The sequence below is a fragment of the Cephus cinctus genome, unplaced genomic scaffold (assembly GCF_000341935.2).
Source record: "Cephus cinctus unplaced genomic scaffold, Ccin1 Ccin1_scaffold1184, whole genome shotgun sequence".
Classification (NCBI taxonomy): Eukaryota; Metazoa; Arthropoda; class Insecta; order Hymenoptera; family Cephidae; genus Cephus; species Cephus cinctus.
Window position 1 is genome coordinate 2,085,189 of NW_014333664.1, and position 6,413 is coordinate 2,091,601.

At 41.8% G+C, this 6,413-nt stretch overlaps 2 long non-coding RNA genes across 3 annotated transcripts in view; one reads left to right on the forward strand and one right to left on the reverse strand.

Annotated features, from left to right (window-relative positions):
- Positions 1–659: 659 nt before the first annotated feature.
- Positions 660–6,413, forward strand: part of LOC107272467 — a 54,904-nt gene continuing 49,150 nt past the window's right edge. The window contains exon 1 of the long non-coding RNA XR_001538950.2: positions 660–840. This is a non-coding gene — a long non-coding RNA (uncharacterized LOC107272467). The remainder of the gene's footprint in view (positions 841–6,413) is intronic.
- Positions 2,097–5,124, reverse strand: LOC107272437. 2 transcript variants are annotated; one of them, XR_003061230.1, is made up of 3 exons: positions 4,862–5,124; positions 4,598–4,782; positions 2,097–4,438 (listed from the first exon to the last, which is right to left on the reverse strand). It is a non-coding gene; the product is annotated as an uncharacterized LOC107272437 (long non-coding RNA). The 2 variants fall into 2 exon arrangements; XR_001538944.2 differs by having other exon boundaries at positions 4,841–5,124.

Below are 6,413 nucleotides of genomic sequence, written 5' to 3' on the forward strand. Positions count from 1 at the left end.
GACCACACCCCACTTCCTATATCTAAAAGGGCTCCAGGATCTTCCATCTCCCTCTCGCCCTTCTCTCTCTCTCTCTCTCTCACTCCCACGGCAATCCTCCATACGTCTCAGCCGAGCGACCTCGACCTTCTCCTTTCAACCCCTGGAGAAGTAACGCAGAAGGTCAATTACGTAAGAGGCATTTCCCACTTCCGCCTGATAACGGGATAATACATGTCGGGTTTGTCTTTCCACGTAATTTCATTGTCTTCGACTGAACAAGGGTAGTGCAAACGACATACCCCAAATGTCTTCGGGCAATCCTCAGATGTCTTACGGAAGGTAACTGTGGACCATGAACTTCCCCAGTCACGTGTTCAACCTTGTTATACATATATAGTTTTCATATAAGGGACGATTCATATCGATAAGGATTTTTATGACTTTTATGATCTTTATAGATCGTCCCATTTACTCTACCCAAGAATCTAATATCCCGCAGGGATAAGAGGCATTCCGAAGGCATCGAAAAGTATTTCAATTGTCGAACCGACAAAGCGGAAAGTACTACGGATAAGAGTCGTATCGCACAGGTATAATTTTGAAATTTTTTGAAATAAAAAAAATGTTATTTGGTAATATTATGAAAAAAAAAATGTATTACGTTTCCTTAGCCACTGTCACGATGATCCTCGGTTCACGTATCCTCGATTTGGAGTATCACTGTAGGTTACTGCTGACTGCCTCGCCCCTTTTATCTGCGGTACTAATGCCATCAGAATTTTACGAGGAAGAGTTGATTTAGCGCGTAAGGCTGGCGCCGTAGATCTGGGTGCGTCGAGGTCGAATGGCTACGTACACGTAGGTACAGTTTTCACGTACGAGTAGGCAAGTGCTAATCTATTAACCGCATACGAGGAAAATACGTTCACAATAATACTGAATGCGAACGGGAGTTTGCAATCTGTTATAGCCCAAGGATCAAGCATAGAGGCACTAGAGGCACTGGTTAACCCATTCTCGAATTGACCATATCGAACGTTGAAAAATTACTAAGGATACGATTAACGTACAGGACGCGCCCTGATTCTCATTAATTAACTGACCTCACCCTTGCGGCTAATTCCGGCACAGAGTCGAATTTCAATGCGGCGCAAGTTCCCTAACCGGTCAATAATGTAAACGACGTATAAGTTAAAAGAAAATGCGGATACTGCGAAATTCAAAGGGTGAACGTTTTTTTATGGCTGTGGATTATATAAGCTTAGTGCAAGATGATCGTCCTTGATGGTTTTACCTGGACCCCAAACGTATACAGGGTCGTTTAAATTCTCATAGCAGAAAGTTTCTTCATGGAAACTTCCATTGCGATTTCGTAGTAAGGGAGCAGAGAAAATCCAGTTCTCGGTTGACTCACCCTTTTCGCTACGCGTAATTCCATAAGACTGTCAATAATGAAGAAAAATTAAAAACCGATCACGCAGATGTTACTGATAACAATACGCTTCTAGGAATGCTCTAGTAGGCAAGACAATGCAGGCTACATTATCCTAGGTCAGGATATCCCTGCAGGCGTCCTTGGATGGGTGCCGCGTGTCGTTGTTTTCATCGCATTAGTCAAATCAGCCGTCATTGGCTGACTCGACCGAGTCGACTTTCGACCGGTCGCCGGACGACCGATTCCAGACCAGACGTGTTTATTCTGTCGGTATGGGAGGCCTCGGTAAGGTCGAGCTGACCTTGAACGACACAAATATATCTGACGACTTACGTACCATGTGATGCAGCCGCGATGAAATCCCATTGCAACAGACAGGAACGGCCGGGCTAGTTTAGACGGCAATTGGACGCCATGACCATTAGCAATCGTTCAACTTGTCGCCGTCGGAGCGCTGACGGCGGCGCATCAGGAAACACTAATTTTAACGGACTTTATTCATTATTCAATTGTCATCGTAAACCGTGAAGCGATGACACTAACTATTAATGATGTGTCTCTCTCTCTCTCTCTCTCTCTCTCTCTCTCTGTCTCGAGCCTGATGCCAGTTGCTGCTGCCCGTGTGAAATTCCGTGTGCGTAACCCGTCGTCAACGTACTACGTATAGTCGGATCCTCTGTCTGCGTGCCCTCGCACGCTACCTCGATGAGTGGTCGCGATATAAAAATACGCCTTGACGCGACCTTAACCGTCGCTGCTATAATTATGTATCGGTTGAAGGTGAGACCACCAGCCATTTCTCCGGGGCTGACCGATCGAATGCTTTGAAAATGCAGGAGAGACGTGCATATGGATAAACATTACCAGGAAGGTTCTTATGCATCATAGAAGCGAAGTCAAAGTCGGTAGGATACTTGCTGCACGTACTGTACTAGAATACCGATAAGAGACTATAGACCGTAGTGTTAAAGTTCAGGGGTAATAGATTTCAGCAAGAGTTGAATGATCAGACATTCATGGTACACCGATTATTATGTGCTGTCGAGCTAAATAAACAGAATATACAATTTCAAGCTGGTATGTTACGTTCAGGGTTGTTGAGAATGAGGTAAAACGATTGGTTTTAATATTGATATGCGAGGAGGTCAAACTGATAATAAAGAAGCAAGGTTAAATAAGGAATATCGATGTATACTAATTTTTGTTAATTGCTTTCTCATTGCCAGTGCATATCTACGGTATACAAAGAAATTCAGATATGTGTGATGAATTATTATTCATCTTTTTTTTTTTTTTTAATACAAAATTAAAATCAGACGTACCGCTGCGCGACACATGCACGCTATTCGTTGCATTGTCCCTGCTGTTTGCATGCAGACTGGAAGGTCGATGAATAAATCGATGAACCTTATTTAAAATTATTATCGGTATTATCCATTAGAAACTATATCTATGAAAAGACTGTATTTGTAATATTTACCATCGATAACCTCAATGAAGAATTTTCGAAATTCTTCTGACACACTTAGAGACTGCCGGCTGAACAATTTGTACGTGACCTCCCTTTCTTCAAACAATACGATATTGTAACGATATTCGTTCCTCCGACGCGGCGGGAAGAGAAAACCAAAAGCGTGACCGGTTTCGTGGGCCTTGAGCGAGCTGAGTGTAAATATACGTATTATCAGTCCACGACTCAATGTCAAAGCATTATGTTTCTCTTGATTCTCATTGCTTCTCTCTCTCTCTCTCTCTCTCTCTCTTCGTCTCTTTCGTAAATCGAATGTCCTCGCAATATTTCGAAATACCAAAAGGAAGGTGACGCTTTTGCCTTATCTATACGCAGTGTCGCCACCTCCGCGCTTCTCGATTCTCCCTATCAATTTCTTAGTATAGGTAAATGACGGCAACTTGGCTGGTTGCCTCGGCGTGTGGACAGAGCGATAGGCCTTATCATCTGGCTAACAGATTCAATATTGAGCTACCAGCGTTAGCTTCACAAAAGCCAATGGCGTCCACGGTCCAAAGCGTACAAGGCTACTTAACTAGGGGTATTCCCTTATCTGCTCGCGTTATCAAATAGTTCATCGATCCTTTCTCCCTGTCTCTGCTGTTCCTGATTTTTCGTGCAAATCGTAAAAAAAAACTATACTTGTTTAGTCACCCGGTGTGAACAGTTTGAAAGAAATAATATTCTTATACATATATATATATATACAGTGCTGACGCCTATATGCGACTATTATACGTTATATACCTATAGCGGTTTCACTTTTTCATACTTTCACTGTCACGCTCAGTCCTCGTATGACGATAAGCATCCACGCGAGCTTCGTAATGATTTCTCGTCCGATTATAATAATCGTGAAGCCGAATGAGTCTCCTTGAAATTTCTCCAGATAAAAACGCGTTTCGGTATCTCGACCAGACAATCGTATCGAAAGTTCGTCCGAGCTTTCGTTTGGCTCTAGATAAACACGTCTTCCAGAACGACTGCTTTCCTTTCATCACCTACGAGACTTTCGAGTGTCAAATTCCACTCGAACAGAGATCCGACTTTTCGTCTTACGAAGTAAAAGACGTTTTCTTGAGAACGTCAAAGCTATCGATTGTGACGAAAAGACACTAGTTGGCGTATAGAAAAGATCTAGGGAATTCAGTTACCAGTGGTACCACATTCGTATAGGGAATTTCAAAGTCCCATTCAAACGACATACGCATACGGTTTGAATTTAAAACGTTCTCAAGAAGCCATTCGATTTCGCCACGTCACTCGGGTTCGTCGACCGATTCGAATGGAGATGAAAGATCACTATAATTAATAGTCCATGGAAGTCCAGCTTCTCTCTTTCTCTCTTCCGAGTAAGATGACGACAGGATTCTCGCTCGTAGACATCATCGGCCTCCTCCGGTAATTCCTGACGATGCCTAACAGCCCCATCGATTACTCACGATCCCGTTAGATCGGCTGGCGCGCTGAAGGTGGAACGCAGATAGTAGGCCAAGCGGAAGAGGAAGAAGCTGCAAGGAGAAGGGGAAGATCAGAATACAGATGGCGATGCTAAAAGCTCGTAACAGATCGTCAATAGGATCTTGTCACGCAGAGACAAGATGGAGTACAGGGAGATGGATGCTCGGTAAGCGAACCTCGATCGACGTCCGAATCGATGACCTACTTACCTAGGAACGTGGTGCAGGGGCGGGGACCGAGGGGGCAGGCCCAGACGAGTGACCACGTGTTTCACGTATCGTCAATGTTACGTACTCAGGTTCCGGTGACGTGTGATACGTGCCTGGGCTTCGTGAATTCGTCAGGTCGATGAACTCGAATTTTTCTTTTTCTACTCCCGACGAAGACGTTACATCTGCAATACGGTGTAGATACATAACAACTATATCATATGTGTACGCATATGTGAATACCTGGCCCGTAGATGGTCTTACGGTATTTCCTTTGGGCTGCTGGCGCAGTTGCGGGAGTAGACGCCACGCCGGTTATTATTATTGTTAGTAGAGGAGGACATAACTGTACCGCCTGGATTCAGGTATCGTAGTCCTGGAGTTCGTGAACCTCGGGCTACCGACGCGGAACATAGAATTCGAAGGTCGTTGCTCTGTGGATTCTGGAGAGACGGAAAAATAATGTAAGGATTAAGGAAAGAGAAGATTCTTTTTAGGCGTTTTTAGCGAATTTACACATTTTTTATTTTTTTGGGTTTTTTTTTTTTTTTTTTTTTTTTTTTTTTTTTTTTTTTTTTTTTTTTTTTTTTTTTTTTTTTTTTTTTTTTTTTTTCGTAACTCTTGTATGGTATGGTTTGGGAAATTTTTTGCTTTTTAGGTAAAATCGTAGAGAATGGCGATCAGTGGGATTGCTCGGAAAAATATTGATACTTGCTGATTATTCGAGGATTTATTTAAGAGGGGTGAATTTTCGGTCGCAATTTGTTCTATCTGTGTCGAATAGATTAATTTAATATCTTTGGATAAGAGATAACGAGCCATTTTTTAAGATACGGTTTCTAGTTTGCTTATAAATGGGGCTGGATTTTGGACTTTTTCTAGATTCTTTTTTTTTATATACTAATTTACGCAGAGATAAAATATAAAATAAACAACTTTCTAGTACCACCACTTTTTGTCTTATCAAAGTTGTTTTTATCGACGAGGATTATATTATTATTTTAATTTGGGGTATGTACCTTTAATACGTAATATACATAGGATTATGTTATTCACGTAATTCTCGTTCAATATTATGACTGCCTACTCCGTGCCTTTACACGTGGCAAAGGTATTGACACCCTACTGGTAATGGTACTGAATTAATTAACGTGATACCCGAGAAGCTTTTAAGACAGTGAAATTTTACGAAGAAATTCGACAAGTGGTTTTCCTTTTCCTTTAAAAAAAAAAAAAAAGAGTTCCATAAAATGTATGAAAAAAAATAAGGGATTTTCCCATGATATTCCCAAAGGAGAAAAAATCTCTCCACGCGCGCTCTCTAGTACTTCGCATGTGACTCCGCATGTTTATTCGTCTTCGCCGCCAACACGCGTGGTGACGGGGACTCCTCGACAAGTGTTCGCCGAGCGAAGCCCGTTTGGTTCATTGGCCGAGAAATTGTTTTGCAAAAAGGAGCAAAGTGCGTCAGACCCGATACGCATGCGTGAGTCTTACGAAGAGAATGCGTGAGTCACGCGTTACCACGAATAATAACACTCTCGATAGTTAATAGATTTTTCATAGTAACGTTACGTGTAACGAGAGTACGAGAAAATAAATGAATCGTTAAAGTTTATTACACAGTTAATGTCATAACAACAAGTAACACGTGCCCACGAACTGTCAAGGTGACAGATGTTTCATTTGACACTCGGTACAAAAATTTCACGACCAATCGGTAAAGTCTGATAAGATTGATAAGTACAAAGAATCGATTAGCTGTAAACGTAAGTAGTTTTTTTTTTTTTTTTTTTTTTTTTAGAAATTAGATTAA